The sequence below is a fragment of the Cryptomeria japonica genome, chromosome 1, assembly GCF_030272615.1.
Source record: "Cryptomeria japonica chromosome 1, Sugi_1.0, whole genome shotgun sequence".
In the NCBI taxonomy this organism is placed as follows: domain Eukaryota; kingdom Viridiplantae; phylum Streptophyta; class Pinopsida; order Cupressales; family Cupressaceae; genus Cryptomeria; species Cryptomeria japonica.
The window spans coordinates 242,174,444-242,192,030 of NC_081405.1; the positions used below are offsets into that span (position 1 = coordinate 242,174,444).

The window sequence follows — 17,587 nt, forward strand, 5'->3', positions numbered from 1 at the left end:
TTCTCTAAGAATTTTTGTTGCATGTACTGTGTTACTCTTTCTGCATGATCTAGATTGTTCTCTTTGAGAACTCTCTAAGAACATGCCTATATCAGATGGTATCAGAGCTGGTTGCGAACCTTGAGGAATTCTTTTTGGTGAATAGATTGTCGATTAGAGGTAGGTTATAAGTCTGTTGAATAGATCACTGATGGTGAGGCAATTGAAACCTTGTACTTAGATCATTGAGTTTAGGCAGTTTCACTAGTAGAAAGGGAGGATATGCGACCAAGGAGGATGAAACCTAGAAGGGCAGAGAAGATAATGGAGGATTTTAAGAATGAGATGAGGAATGAGATACAAAAGGTCTGGGCTAGTCTGCAGAGGAAACTAGAATCAGAGAATGAATGTGAAGACGCAAGAGAAGAGATAGAGGCTGAAGAACTGGTAGTTGAGGGTGAAGAAATATTTCTTAGAGTGGTGGTGCAATTAAGAAAACTTCTTAAAGTTGAGGTTTCTAACTTTTTGGGTTTGTTGAATCTAGAAAACCTAATAGACTATATAGGAGAGTTGTAGGACTACTTTGAGTTTGAAGATGTTAAGGACCTATAGAGAGTTCACTTAGCACAAAATAAGTTGAAAAGTCATGCTACTTTATGGTGAAAAGAGTTGCAGAGAGATAGAGTGGAGAACAGTAAGATGAAAATCACTTGGTGGAGGTAGATGTTTGCGTGATTGAAGGCTAAATTCATTTCAAGAGACTATGAGCTAGAGTTGTTTAAAATTTTTTAGAAGGACATGAGAGTGAAGGAGTATACTAGATAATTCTACAAGGTGATTAGATCCGAACATTAGGAGATGGAAAAGGAAAAGGTGGCTAGATACATTAATGGACTCTGATTTAATGTCCAGGTTGAGATGAGTATGTTGAAGATTTCTATGGTTGAGGAGGCTTAATAGTATGCATTGAAGGAACAAGATAAAATGAAGAGAAGACAACAGAATAAACCTAAGGGAAGAGAGAGGCATGTAGATAGAGGGAAAATAAATGGTAGTATGGAGAAGCAGTTTGCTGAAGAATCAAAATCAAAATAGAATAAAGAATCAGAGCAGAAGACACAAACGAAGGGAGGTAGCACTAAGGAGTTCTTAGGTACATGCTTAAAGTGTGGGGAAGCTAGACATAGAGCTTATGATGTCCTCAAGGTAACAAGATAAATGTAAGGAATTTCTTAGCATGTCAAGATCTAAAAACTAGAATTGTAGGTGAGAGCATGATAGTACTGGAGCAGGGAGAATCACTTATGTTTAGAACAATCTTGATGGAGCAGAGAAAAGAAGAAAATGGACCTATTCAGAGAAAGAATCTTTTCTAGACAATTTGAAAATTAGGAGGTAAGTGTTGTAAGGTTATTGTAGATAGTGGAAGTACTGAAAAATTTGGTATCAGAGGAGATGGGCGAGAAGATTAGTTTGAAAAGCCTTGAGTAACCTTATCCTCACAAGGTGAGTTGGTTGCAAGATGATTATGTGGTAGAGTTGAGAAAGTAGTGCCTGGTGAATATTAATATGGGGTCTTACAAAGATGAAGTCTTGTGTGATGTTGTGCCTATGAGTGCTTGACATATTTTACTAGGTAGACCTTGGTTGTTTGATAGGGGAGCTATCAATGATTGTAGAGACAACCTGATCACTATTGAGAAGGATGGGCAAAAGTTGACTTTGGATTCTTTGAAGGAGAAGAAAAAGTAAGAGAAGAATTTGAGTCTTGTGAAGAGTTGCAAAGCTGAGAAGCAGGTTGTAGAGGTTATAACACATGATGGTATGGATATGAAGAAGAATTTTGGAGATGGATTTCTTAGAAAGTTGTCACCAGTGGATCCAACAATGTTAGAGTTGCAGTGGAAGATAAGAAAAGTTTTGGTGTAAGAAATAGATCAAATTTGTGGAGGAAAGGGAGTGGTGGTAAGAGATAGAGTGTAGGTATGAGGAAAGGAGAAAAAGGAGAAGTGGAAGAGAAGTTTAAGAATTCAGTTGAGTTACCAGAAGGGATAAGAAGGAAATGTTTTCGATGTTCGTGATTTTCCTATCATGGAACATCTTTTCCTACTTGGGGTGTTTGATGTAGGAGCATCCCCGGTCGATAAGAAATCTTGCATTAACCAAAAATATATTTTTCTTTTCAGTTGTTCTTGTTATGTGTTCCATTCTGTGTGCTACTTCCAGAATTCTCCAATAGTTGTTCCTTTTTTATTGCAGATCGAATTTCTAGCTTTCAATTGTTTTCTATTCCTTATTCCAAATTTTCAGTTCATTTGGATTCTTTTTCGGCAAGTCATCGCTTCTGAGTTGGTTTTTTCTTTGTTCCTAGAGTAGTTCCTGAGCTTAATAGCTAGGTGGAGATTTCTTCTCATGTCGAGTGATTTCTTCGCTTGTGGATCTGTTTGGTGCCTCGCATGATGTTCTTTGGTCCTTGGTTGACCTTCCTTGGTGGTTTTCACTTTGTTATTGTCTTTCACAGATGACATCTTCACGTTTTGGGTCCAACCTATCTTACACGTTTCATTTTTTCCTATCTTGAAGAATCTATTCTTTTGTGGCCGACCCGAATGTGTTCCAGTTTCTATATATGTTATTATTGTAGATCATTTAGGAGATAGAAAAGTAGTATGAGGATATGATTCATGATTTGTAATTAGAATATCATATTGGAGGTCCTGATGGATCACTTTCTAGAATGTAAGTTGTAATAAGGTGTGTAAGCTTGTATGATTGCCTCCATTTTGTCAGCTTGATTTTAATGAATCTATGATTCTGCGGATGTCTTATTTTGCATTTTCTCTAAGTCTTGTTATTTCTTTCATTTTCTTACTCTTGCTATATGATCTAGATTGTTCTCTTTGAAGACCCTCCAGAATATGGTTGTGTTAATTACGAACACAAGTACATAAGAGGAAAACATAATAATTAATATTTACTAATAATTATCATCAAATACTCCAGTTGATTATAACTAGAGACTCAATTTTGACATTGCCATTCTTTCGGAGAATCACCATGCTACTAGATTTAATGTCTTTTGGAAGCTTCCTCCTTGAGGGTGGGTGAAGGAGAACTTTGATGAAGAAACAAAGGGTAAATTGTGTCCGAGTAGTTGTGGGGGAGTTTTGAGGGATTAATATGGTGGGTTTATTTTGGTGATGGTGCTCCCTTTGGGAAATTAGAAAAATCACCTAACTGAAGTTTTTGCTGCCTACCATAGTCTGAGCTTGGCCTCTCAATTAAATTATAAAAATGTCTGGCTTGAAGGGGATTCTAATAATATTATCCAATGTCTTAAGTGGTCTCAATTTCCTTCTTGGACTATCCAAAGTTGGATAAGCATCAATTTTTTATTTTATTTTTATAGTTGTATCATTTCCCATGCTTATAAGAAGGCCAATTGTGTTGTTGATTATTTTGCTAATATGGGAGTTCAAAGAAATGATTAAAAATCATGCATTATGGAGGATATGTTTTCATTGAATGTCATGGATTTGGTGGTGAATGATAGACTACACGTTGATGTAGGGAGCATTGATAAATTGTTATGGATAACTCTTTGCATCATGCTTTTATGCCATATTGGCCAACTCCCATGCTTTTTGGGAGCTTCTCTTGATTGTTTGGATCTAGATTTTTTATTTTCTTGGGTCTCTAGTTGTTGGTACATTGTATAAGGACTATAAAATTAGGGGGTGATAGGAATCAATTGGAGATAATCAACTATGAAGGGGTGAAGAAGAATGCTACTATTTGGTGGATTTTATAGAAAGGGGATGTTACCTCCTACCTTGAAAGGCTTCATGGGTTTGATCATGAATTGCCCAAACTCTTTGTTAAGGGTTGTAAAGAGGCTTATTTCTCAGTATATGGCTAGAAGGTTGACCTTACGAAAGAGCACATTTCTAAGATTATGAGATAGAAATAATTTAGAAGAAACAATGCAAAAATTTCCGAAGGGTAAAGAAGGGAAGCATTTGGTTAGAAATTTGGAGATTGGTGCTGGAATGGGCTCCATCAAACCTCTTTAGGTGTTGTTTTCAAGGTACTCATGCAATATTTTTCTCTTGATGATCATTTTACCAATATTTTTGGCATCATTTTGTGATGTTAAATCATTTCAAATATATGGGTAGGATTTGTTTTCCCTTCTACCTCTTATCCTCCCTGAATAAGGGCATTAGGGATTTTACGAGCAATATTTAAAATTCCTATTTTGCATGAAGACCCCATTATGATCATCATGGAGCATATCCAATCTCTACTTGTCCCCTCTAAGAGTTTTCCTAAGCCTTTTGAGGTATTGACCCCCCTAGAGGATGAGGATTCATTTTTTTTTGTTTTAGAGGATGAGGGGTGGGATACTGAAGAGGAATCTAAGCTTAGGGTGCGAAAAAAAAGAGGGAAGCAGATTTCTTATAATAATCAAAAGAGGCAAAACAAAAGACCTCCCTTGTTTCGCCTATCTTAGAGGAATAGATTGAGTGTCATTCTTCTTTGTTGGGTGATTATGAGGAGACTCCTTTGGACAGAGGTCATATATCGCTATTTCCATGTGACTTGAAAACCAACGCCCCCCATCTCAATTCAAAGAGGGAAAATCATGATGATATTCTAGGTATTGCTAGGGATGCAATAGTGGATACCTTCAAGATGCCAAAATGCTATTTTCATGAGACTAATTAGATGAGCATTGAGATTAGGTCTATTCAATTAAAGCTATATGAGGGTCTAATGCATGGTGACTTGTGGGTTGATAAAAAAGGCAGGAATGTGGTTGCGTCTCTCCAAAAGGCTATGAATGATGTGCCAAATTTGAAATTTGATTTTGAAGGACATATTGTGGCATTGGAACCAAAATAGAGAATATCAATTCTAGTCTAATTGAAGTAATAAATTTTAGTCACAATATGATTAAAGGGATTATGAATAGTATGAGAATATTGGTTAAAAATGTTTAAAGGCTATAATAAGGTAATCCTTAGTTTATCGATCAAGAGGATAAAGGAAATCAGACTAGTGTTGAAGTTAGCAAAGGTCCTTGTACTCACACTAGGTTTCATCTCAAGAAGGCTACTAATTAGTCATTGAAGCACCTATAGGATATCAAGAAACTTTCTTAGGAGGCCTCCTAGCATGAGGCTAAGGTATCTAAGGCCTTAAAGAACCTCAAGTAAATTTGCTTTCTTTCTATTTCCAGTATTTCTCTAGTGATATGTTGGTTTTCTACTCTTTATTTTCGGTCTTTTGGTTGGTTTTTCTATTTTACTAATAGTTTGCTAAAGGTATCATTTTGTATATAGGATTTTAGGTCCCTTCAAAACCTGTTTGACCCTTTCATCAAAAACAAATATCATGAAATCCTATGGTGCTAAAATGAATTAATCATGCAAATCTTACAACCTCTAGAATTATATTATTAAGTGGAAATTTTTTAAGCTACACATGAACAAGAAAAAAACTCATAAACTACAATCCACAACAGTGACGATTACTTTAGACTACCCTATTGGTATGGTTGATGTGCATTTAGGAAGCTATGAAGGATATTGCTCATAAGTTTAACAAGTGGCTATGATAGCAAAATAGGTGGAGGAAATCAAACAAGCTACTAAATTTGTGGAAGATTGCAAGATACTGGAGTAAATGGTTGGTAGCGTCCAAACCAATAAAAAAGGAATATTAAAAAACATGCAAGATATCATTTCTTACTATAAGGAGATGGTCAAGAATATGGCAATTACCCTTTATGTGTTTCATTGGGACCTTGAGAAGAGGAGGGCCTAGTGTAAACACATCCCTAGCCCAATATCACTCCCACCTAAGGAGTGACTGGTAATAAAATTTTGAATGAGTTTCCTTTTGTCGACAAGAAAAGGTAAATCATCAAGGGCTTTAAATTTCCTTGTGATAACTAGTTGGTATTTTAGTTTTGGCTTATATTATCCTAATCCCCATTATGTTTTCTATTTTTGTTGGTCTTTTTGATTAGTTATTTAGTATTTTTATTTTTCTTGAATATATCATTATTTATGAGACTCCTCATTTTTGCCTTAATGGTTGTTATGTACATAATTTAGGCCCTTCCTACTTTATCTAATAAAAAGTAGTACCTTAAAATTACATTAACAATTGAAAAAGAAACATGCAAAGCACGTAATGGAGTTCAAATATAAGAAAAAATATATATATACTATACAAAAAATAGAAGATATATGATGGGTCAACACGCTATATAATTACCTCATGCTATGCTATTCAACCTATGAAAAAATTGCATAGAGACTATGCATTTACAATAGAATTGGTATTGAAGACCTAAAATCTATACAACAAACTAAGAAGTGTCTTAATTTCTACAAACCAACACTTTGAATGATGCGAATATTTAATAATATAGCACCAACATCTAATCTAGTATATGATTAGCATACAAGAGACTAAGTCATCTCCATAAATGTGTTTTTAGATTGAAAGCTTATCAACATGAGTGTTAATTATAGATATAACAATTGATTATTCCTTAATATAGTAGAATTCGACATTCTTGTAGCCTTAAAGAACCAAAAATTTATTTAAAAATATAACTATATATATCTAACTAAAGTGCTCTAATGAAATGAGAGACCCTCTCACACTTTACAACAATTGATATCTCTAAGATATGCAATAAAAACAACTTACCTGATGTGACATCCACAAGCAATAGGGTTTTCATCAAGTGAAGTATTATCAAAGAAGAAAGTTATTCTAACTACCATAAAATATATAACCCACCATAGCTATCAAAAACAAAAGAAATCCATTATGCTCAAGCCAAGCTCACATACAAGCTAGATTGTGCTTACTCCATAGAACTCTAGCAACTAAACAACTAAATGAATAATTGACATTAAACTATTTATCATGTATATGGAAGTATGACAATTTAAGATACGTTAAAATTTAATTTATAAATAGAATTTTAAATATACTGTAAAAATTGATTGGTTTTTCACCTCACCAATAATTTAATCTTTCCTTAAAATTCCATAGAGATGAACGTTCTAGATTTACAAAATGCATGATAAATAAATATTTTTTCCTAAGATACATGTTGATCTAATGATAATGATAAATATTTTTTCCTAAAAGTTTCTTTGCTAGAGAAACCGGCAATGCTTTATTAAAAATTATGTTGCCGAAGGATTTAATAAAACGGAATAATGAAAGAGAGCAATTTAATGATGTAAGTTATGGTTCTCAAAACTCATCTGGTCTTAATTTTCAAGAGAATCTTAAATGTATGCCCTATGAAATATCGGCCATAGCTATCAAATATGACTGGGATTGCTTTTCATATTGGAAGTCATTGGACTGCGAGCTGTCTGCACACCAAACAAAGATGCCGTAGAGTTTGCCGGAGTCTCTAAGATTTCTGCACGCGTCAAAGAAGCCATTCGCAGGTGACAATCCTCCACTTCCCTCCGTCATGAAACTAGCCAGCACTTTTCCACCACTATAGCGAGACTCCTGAGCGTTGAAATAATTCATAAACTGTGAGACGCTGGTGCTCGAGTCGTAGGCATAGAATTGGAAATTTACATAGTCAATTGAATCGCCATAGTTTTTCCAGAGTGCAGTATAATGGGACTGCATTGGGCCGTCGTCATAGGGAGCGATGGAGGCGAAGGAGATGACATTGTTCTGCTTTAATTGTGTGATGAGCTGCCCAATGCACTCAGAAAATGTATTGGGATCCGAATAGTCGAAATGCTCATAATCGATGTCGATGCCATCAAAATGGTATTGCTGGATTATGTCAGTAAGGGAAGAAACCGCGTTGCTCACCCACGACGACACAGAAGATGGTCTGAACTGGACGTTGCCACTGCTCACACTGTCTCCGCCTAAACTGAGAGCAACTTTGACGTTCTTGTGTTGAGCTTTGATGGCCTGCACGGCGCTCGGGCTCAGATTGTCGCTATCCTAGAAAATGTTGAACTTTCCATTTGTAGGAGAGCTTCCCGACGGTGTGTAGTCGATAGCGAAGGCCAGAATGAAATGGAACTGCGTGCCCGGATCGATTGGTAAGTCGGAAAACTTGACATTATCGAACTCGGCTCCAATGTATTCCCTAAAAAGTTTGGTGTTCGCACCTGAAATTTAATCCAGTTAATAAAACAATAACACTGGCAATTGTCTAACAAAATGTTAAATTTTTGTAACAACAAAGTAAAAAATATATATAACAACGAGGAGGACCGGAACAAATCAGAAGAAGAGTGTTTCTATATATTGAAATAAAAATATAATACAATGAGACACCTACCTATTGTAGTAGGCACGAGGAACACAAAAATAAGTAGAGAAACCTTGAAGAATTCAGCCATGGTGTTAGGCAAAATAAGAAAGCGCCGCCTGAGAGGATTGTCGTGAGAAACATGCTTGAAAGATTAGAGTAAACGCTCTTATATATATCCATACATGAGGTGGAATGTCTTTAAATTATGGAGAGGGTATTTGTCGCTATCACCTGATGTAGGAATGTCTTCTACAGATTAGGCGAGGTCATGTCACAAACTAATTAAAAAAACACCTTGGGTATTTTTAAACCATTCTTATGCTTTCAGAAGTACTCAAGAAATTGTTATTTATCAGGCAAGGAACATCACGATGGCTGGCATGAGAAACACATTTCCGTTCTCTTAGCCTATTCGTGTGCATATCATGCACCAACAAAAATGTTAGTTATCTTGTGTCATGTATTTAAGTTCTTATGAAATCACCACAAAGTCAAGGTTTTTTGGCCTATACGTATTCGAAAATTTTATTTATGTTTTTCTCCTCAATTCGAGATGCTGCTACGTGAATAAATAATAATGAAGCGTACCAGCACAAGTTACATTGAATATTATGCTCATTTTATTCCTCGTTTGTTTACTCATCTTTGGAAGGTAACGTCTTCTATAGTTGCCATTGCAAACAAAAAGTAATAATATAGATGAAGAGCTACCAAACACATACCCATATTAAATGATCGTTCACTTCTTGATTTTAAATTTATATATCATAATATAACTAAAATGATGGAATTGAACACATTATTATAATAAATTAAATTAGTGCGTTTTTTTAATATTAAGAAGCACTTTAAAATATTGTTAACAAATTTAAATAATAATTGTCAAAGTCAAATGAAGTGTGTAAGAAGTTTCTAATATATGTTGTGTATCAATCTATATGTCATAATGCATTCTTCTTAAGTTTTAGTTGTGAATATTATCTTTCACTAAGAAATACACTTTTAAATATTGTCCAAAAAATTAAACAATCATTCTTAAAGTCAAATTAAGTGTGTAAGAAGTTTCCAATACAAGTTATTTTATCAATGTATATATGTCATAATCTATGTACTCTATTTTTAATTTTTTTATGCTATATTTCATTAATGTTTAATAACTTGTCATTTTTATGAATAGATTATTATTTAAAACTTAGCGAAATTTATGATCTATTCTGAAAAAAGCTAATGGCATTATATCACACCCAAAAGTCAACTAAGGTTTTTCACACTTGTAAATATTGTCTGACAACAAGTAAAACTATTTGTAAAAGTAAGTGCAAGTGTATCCAAACACAATTATAACACCAACTAATAACTACGTAGCCAAAGCAAGAAAACCTAATGTACAAGAACTATCCTAATGAGTGACTTTTGATCACAAACCATGACTTGGAAGGTCATAGTCATTTGAATTAAGGTATATGAAATTGATTGCATCATTTTACTAAGATACTTATCTTCATATTTCTAAGCATTGATATCCTTTTAATGAACCAAAATGACTTTATTGTAAGACAATGAGTTTTTTTAATCTACTCTAGTAAAAGAAACTCCACCTACACTACTAGAGAGACACAAAGGAATAATGATCCACCTAGGAAGGGAAAGAGAAACTTTCCAAAACAACATAAGAATGTCGAGACAAACAAAAGTAGATCATACATAATTGTGATAAATCTATGCTATGCTTAACCCTTGTCTTTATGTGATGTATAATTTTAATTTCCCCCCTCCAGCACTTAGACAAGAAAAAAAAGTTGTCAAAAAGAAGAAATAGGAGGGAAAAGAAGATAATAGTGTCCAACCAATGATTGATGTCAAACAACAAGACTTGGACATCTAAATTGAAATCCCAATTGATGCTAAAAAGGGATCCCCAATAGGTAAGGACATGGGATCCTTGGTGCTACACATAGGGGATGTGGAAAAATGGTGAAGGAAGTGGTGGATGAACAAATTAACTTTTTTAAATGGGTGGTGTCGAAGATTTTGGGGCTGAAATATAGGATCAGTGATTTGGCTCCTACACAAAGCACTATGAATACCCCTTCCTTGGATAATGCAGATAAGCTACTGGACCTCGGTAAGAAGCTAGCTATGGATGTGAAAGCCATGAAAATTGACCATGAGGAGAAAATCAAGAACTTGGAGATGTCGATGGAAAAGATCAATGAAAACCTTAGGGCGATTATTGCGGTCACTAGGATGAGCATGACAAACATCACAAAGGGACTTAAGAGACTAAATGAGAAAGCTCAATCCTTCAATGTCTCCCACTTGGCTACTCATGCCTCCCCCTCCATATTTGTCTGTAGTAAAGGATGGTAGGAAAAGGCGCTTAATCTAGAGAATGATACTAAATCCATTTTGGGACCATCAACACACACTGGTAGTAGCCACAAAGGTAAGCTAGTGAATGCTAGCATTATGGAGGCTTTATTAGAGATTAATAAGAATTTTATAGATAAAAATATTAAGACTGTCTAAATGTTGAACAATCTTACATAGTTCTTAGTTCATTGGACCTTGTTTTATTCTATTTTTTTACTATTGCCCTGTTGTGGCTTAGCATTTGGATCGTCCTCATGGCTAGTTTTTTTTATTTTGGTTTTGGGTCCTTGCAAAACTTGTATTAGTCTAATAAAAAACAACACCATAGAAAATTATTATTATGGTAGAGGAAATTAATTAATACTTGAGAATGGTGAAGTTTGTTACTTATACAAGCAATGGATATTCTATTTATATTAACAAATAATATATTTAGCCCTATTGAATCAATCACATACACAACTATACATGAGTATTTAAGTAAGAATCCTATTTCAATATGTGAAAAACTATAACATTTTTTTTCTTAAGTTATCAATTGAGATAGATGGGTTTTAGTTTGAAATAGGCATGGGAAGAAAATAATGATCTATGTGATATTTTTACACATACAAACAAGAGTTAGATTAATGAGAAAATATCTAGTAATGTTTATGGATTGAATTTTGTGAAACCTATTCTTTTAGATAGATTTATTTGACTATGTATGTCAGTATGACATCTAATGAGATATTCAATATTGTATGTTGTTAATCAACTTATAGACTTCTATTTTTACACATTCATTTTGAGTTATGATACACATGTATGTATATGTGTGCATGGATTCATGCAACTTTGGTTATGGTGATTAATTTATATTAGTCAATGATTATATGTTAGTAATTATTTTGTCCAATGATCTTATTTTTCCATTAGTATGTCTAATTAATTTTATAATTTTCTAGTTACTATTATGTCATATATGTTATAGAACTATGGTTGTATATCATTAATAAAAAAAATTATGACTCTTTTTATATGGAATATTATATGTTGTTTAAATTATTTTTCCCATGAAAGTCTATGATGATAAACTAATCATTGCTATCTATTGTGTAATTTAAATATTAGGTTGTGGAATCAAAGCAAATACCTAGTGATATTATTATCAGTAACAATAGAGATGACCTATTCTATTAGGGATAGTAAAGTATTTTGTATTGTGTAACTTTTGTGTGATTTCATGTTGTGTAATTTATAGTGTGAAGCTTGTCTTAAGTGATGATGTATTGTTATTTGATGTTTGAATAAAGGTAGCAAACATCACGAAAATTTACTCTTGTAGAAAAGTGTACCTCTACATAAATATCAATATTTTAAATGTTAGTTATGAGGAATAAATGATCCTATTTCTATGAGAGAATTCATCTAATTTTATGTTTATAAGGCACTAGGTCATAGTATAATGACATTATCCTTTTTTAAAACCATAAAAATTTAGTTTAATAGGAAAGTTGTTCCCTTGATTTAGTATCTAATTAAGCAATGAATATTTAAGATTTTAATGTAGTATGATTGTTGCAAACATGATAAGATATAAAGGTGATAAGTGTCACCTTCCCATATGTACAAAGGATGGTAAGGGCTACTACTTGTCATTTTTTCAAGAGTGCATAATTTTGAGAATTCATTATATATTATTTTGTTGTCTTTCTTATGTGCTCTACTATTTTTTCTATTCTATTTGTGGAGAATAAATCAAGAAATAAAAATTAGAAGAAGAGAGTGTTATAGGAAGGGTGAAGGATGGAGGAAGAGATGACCTATGTGAACCCAAATCTATCAATTACAAGTGTTGGAAATTTGCAAAGGTATAATTGTGAAAAGGTCACCTATAACAATATCTCACGTAATTATTTTCTTGATGAATTTAAAATTTTCTATCATGTTTTGGACTATTATGCAAGTAGTAGCATGATGCATTGAAAATTCCCTATGTTATTTTATCTGTAATTTTTTTCTAGTTATTTTCAAGGGTGTAGAAGTATGCTCTCCTTGATAGGTGAGAAGAACTTGTGTAGGGTTGAGGAAGCAAATTTCCTTAAGGTGAAAGTGAATAGGTAAGAGTACCAAAATGAGTTCATTGGAATAACTATGAAAGGGTGAGAGTGCCCATAGGTTTCAATTAAGAAAACAACTATTAGATTTTGGGAGTGTGTGTTGAAAATAGTTTGGAGCTTTTTCTTAGGATTGAATGATAGTTTATAAGAAAAAATGTTGAAAGGGACAATTGTTGTTACAAATTAAAAAAAAATTTGTTTTTTTGTTTTATTATCCCCCTTAAGAAGATGCCCTTTACTCCCCCATTTTGATATTCATAAAGACTATTCTTGTGTTTAATATTTTATGAGACGTTTCATATACTTGAACCCATCAGTGTTTTTGTCTATATTAATTAGTGCTACAACCTTGTTTTGTGATTCTTTTATGTTTGATGTGTAAATATAACAAGTGACACTATACATATTCCCCTATCTTTGGGGTGAGTCATCAACTATCTTAGGCTAGGTTGTGAAAATTAGAAAAATAAGGTATAATTATTCTTTTTTTGATAGTGTGTGAGAAGGAAATAATTTGTGAAATTAGAAACTAGTCTATTGTATAACTTTATGCCACATGCACTATTGGATATGATGAACCTAGGATGTAGGTACTAGAGATTGTTATAGGAGTGGCTCTAAACTTAAGGGTGAATTCACAATACTGGTTGCCACTTTTTGACCAACTTTGACACTTAGATGAATATTTTGAAAAAAACCTCCACTTTCCAACACCTATAACTTTTAAACCATCAAGAATTTGAAGATTATATAAACTAATGTTTTTTAGCATCTTGTTTCTAGATTCTAAATATTTTTTTTTCAAATTTGTTTAAATAAAATTTTATTCATTTTTCCATCTCCCTCAAAATGTAGTTTTTTATAGCAAACAACATTTTTTAAGAGTGATGTGTATCCCGAAACTCATAATTTTTTTTCTATAAATGCCAAAAACTTAATTCTTTTGAATTTTGGTTTGTAACATCAATACCCAGGGCATGCAGTTTGTTTGATAGTGATATGATGAATATTTTTCATTTTATTAAGTTTTGAAGTTCGACTGATTATAATTCGGATATAGGTGTACGTTTGAACACATACCTAGTGCATAGATATTTTTCAGAATTTTTTTGAATTAGTTTACTATTTTTCCCAATGCATTGAACAAAGAAGTTCATGTTCAGTGAAAAACCTACGTTCATAAGAAATAAAATAAAAATATATTAATGAAATTAAATATATTAAAAGTTATACTATTTGGAAAGCTTATAATAAGGACTAAATACCTACAAAAATAAAAATTTAAATGAATTAATTTGACCCCCCAAAGGCTAATGTAAAATTGGTTTTTTATCAGCATTTGATAGATGTAAAGGAGACTCCATTACAAGTATGATTTAGAAGTAGAGAGGTTCTATCCAAGAAATTTTGATCTAAGAACCTTTGATTTAACTCTCTTCAATTAATTACTTCAAATGGGACCTCTTAAAGCTTAAATCATTATATTTTCTAAAAAATGTACGATTTCAGCAAAAATCAGGATGTACCAAAAAGTGGGAACTAGCTTTGTGAGTTCACCCTTAAACCTAGCCTAAAGTAGTTGTGCACATGGTTATTATATGTGGGAGTCATTTAATCAAGTAATCTGGAAGAGTTGAAAGTAGTTTTCTCTAAAGTAATGAAGGATGGATAGGAGACATAAGGAGGTTTTTCACATGTGCATGGGTGCTACCATTGTGGAGACCAAGACGAGAGTGGATGTGACTATATTTTGGGCACTTTTATTGTTGTTAATATAAGCATGCTCTCTCTTCTAGAAGTGGTGGCATGTTTTACTGCAAGGGTTTCTCCACATACATCCTATGTTGTGTGTGGATGTTATGTTTTAAATCTATGCCTTATTGTTGCTATGTTAAGTTGATTTGTTAATCATTATTTAGTACTCTTTTAAGTTCACATAATATAGGTTTATTAAGAATGGTTAACAAGCTGATTCTTGGCATCATAAAGAAGAAGAATCTAATCATGGGTTTCCCAAATTTTAAGGAAACTTAATTTTCAGATTTGAATATGAGTAACTTTATATTTTCATGTTCATTATATCCAATCCTTGAATATTGTCCTTCGATTAGTTTATTGAATAAACATTGATCTTCACAATCTATGGTATTATACCCATTATTTCCCAGCACCTTGGATATCACTTCTTGAACCTCTTCATCAATCCATCCCTCATACATCCCATCATGATTTCCAATCCCTTTAACATTGCATTCACTACATGATTACCCTTATTATTTCTTACACTATTGAGATAACAACTCAACAAAACAACTATATAATATAATTATTCAAATAAAAGTGATCTCAAAAGATGATTAATTTGTTGCCATAGAATGTAATAGTTTAAGTCTCACTATTGAGATAAATCACACTATTCCATTCATTATATATTCATAGTGTGTGCATAAAATATGTGAACAAAACACTAGAGTGGAGATACTCATGAATCTAACAAGGTCATACTTTATCATGTTATGTGGATCTAGAGCTTACCTTAGTTGTCTTATGAGTTGCTATATCAGGTATCTTGCAAGTATCAATTCCATATGGTCAATCCTTGTCATTACTAATTATTATTGGATGTCATTATTTGGTTCAATTTTAATTTCCTTATTAATTTTTTGTGATTTTTGAGCTTCATTCCAAGAAACAAAGATGATATTCCTTTCCAATAAAGAAAAGGGAGAGTTCAGTTGCTTCTTTATGATCTCTATTGTATCTCACCTTTCCCTATAGTACTTTTTGTTACATTAGCAGGGAGAGGACCCTAAAACCTTACAAAATAGAAAAAACAAAGAGTAGCAACATAGGATCTGGCATCAAACAACCATAGCAATAGAAACTGCACCAGCCTCTCTTAGAAGTAATAAAAAATCATCACCTCAACATAACCAAACATACTAATCTGATCTAGAAACCATCTATCTTTAATATAACTATGAGTAGCTAAATATAAACAGTCCATTAATTTAATAGATTAGATAATTCTAATAAAATTCTGATGCATATAGCACATAAGCCTATTCATAGGAAATTACTTGTAAAAACTATGCCTAACTATACTCAAAATCACCGTGGAGCAAAAAAATAATAAAATTTCAACTTATTCTTCCCTTATGAGGTTCCACTTCCATTCAAATCTTTGCACCTACTCATTCTATATCTACAAGGGAATTGTATCCTCTTTCTTATCTTCCTCATCCATTTTGCTTTCTTCGACATCTTCCTAACTTTCTTCTTCATCTTGGTTTGCCCAGAGACAAATCCCATGGTAGCTTTTCCTCACTCTGTTGTTGGTAATGGCACATAGGGATCTTAATGAAATTCCCATTTGGTGGTATCCCTACCTTTACTCTTCAACTTTGGCTTCAAGGTTCATAAAGCTAAGCTACAATTCAATTATCTAGTTATGCATCTTCTTAGAGTTGCAATTCTCTACACCAAAGGGTGAATCTTGAGAATAGGGCACCATTTCCACATCATCCAGAGAGTTACAAGATAGGGAAACTGGTTCAAAATTCTCCCTATCCTCTGAAATTTCACTCTCCTCTTCCAATTCCTCCTTGTATTGCCAATTGATGTGTAGTCACTTTGGGTTCAATTTTAACCATTTTATCTTTGTCCAAGAGATGGGCCGACCTTATCTCCCAAAGCTACCCTCCTTTTCCTTCGCATGTATCTCCTCCCATTTCTTCTCAGAGTCATGTATGTCAAGGTATATGGTGATGCTTCTATTGGAAGAGTCTTTAAGGAATAATTCTAGTCCTAATAGGGCTATTTTTAGGGGTTTGAAGTTTTCTTTTATCATGATTGATTTTAATCAGAGCCACTTCCAAGGTTTTTGGTTCCTTCTCGGCATAGGGTTTCTTAATTTTATACTTGGTAGTCAGAGTATTGTTAGGCAAATGCAGGGGATTAGTCTCAATAAGCTCAACTTTAATAGAGGAGACATGGGCCTCATCATTAGGCTCAGAATTCCCAGGAAGGGTAAGCAAATGGTTGCGATCAAGAGAATGATCAAATGCATATTTATACACTATATAGAGAAGCCCTTGGTGGAGCAGAGGATTAGCACCATTAGCAATACTAGCCGCAAGTGAAGTAAAAAGAAAATAGGGCAAAGTTATCCTATCACTATGCCTAACGTGATTCAGGATAGGAAAATGGTAGTCGTGCACAGAGGTATAATGTTCTTCTAAGGTAAAGTATTTCATAACAAAATACCTTACAATAGCATAGGACTTAGGATGGACAAAATGACCATACCCATTTTTCACCACCACTGGCCTCCCTCCTTTTTCAAAGAATTTCTTCATGTAGTGCTTGTAATCTCTTGAGATTTTCTTCTCAAATTTGTTGTCCTCATTTTGTAACCTAGTCACTTTTGTAATAATCTCCAAGAAAACAACATTGGAGATATGACTAATTGATACCTCACAACTCTACCAGGAATTATAGAATCTCACTGATAAGGCTATGTTATAACCCTTCATGGCAAGCAAAAAAGTTGTCATACCCGCTCTGTGGAAAAGATCCCACAACTTCATTGTTTTGAAGTTCCTTGTAGCTTTTAGGCTTTGTCCTCTTCAAAGGTCCCCCCATTTCAAAAGATTTAGGTACCATGCAACAATAAAAAATCTCAAGGCAACACAGAGGTAAACTACAACTAATAAAACCTACCTCATCTAGTAAAAAATACTTACCAAAAAATTTATCTTTACATTGATTCTCATTGACATCCCTACATGTGAAAGGACAACTCACA

General features: G+C 33.4%; 1 pseudogene; it reads right to left on the minus strand.

Annotated features, from left to right (window-relative positions):
• Positions 1–7,311: 7,311 nt before the first annotated feature.
• On the minus strand, positions 7,312–15,266 carry LOC131034145 (chitinase 2-like; annotated as a pseudogene).
• Positions 15,267–17,587: the final 2,321 nt, after the last annotated feature.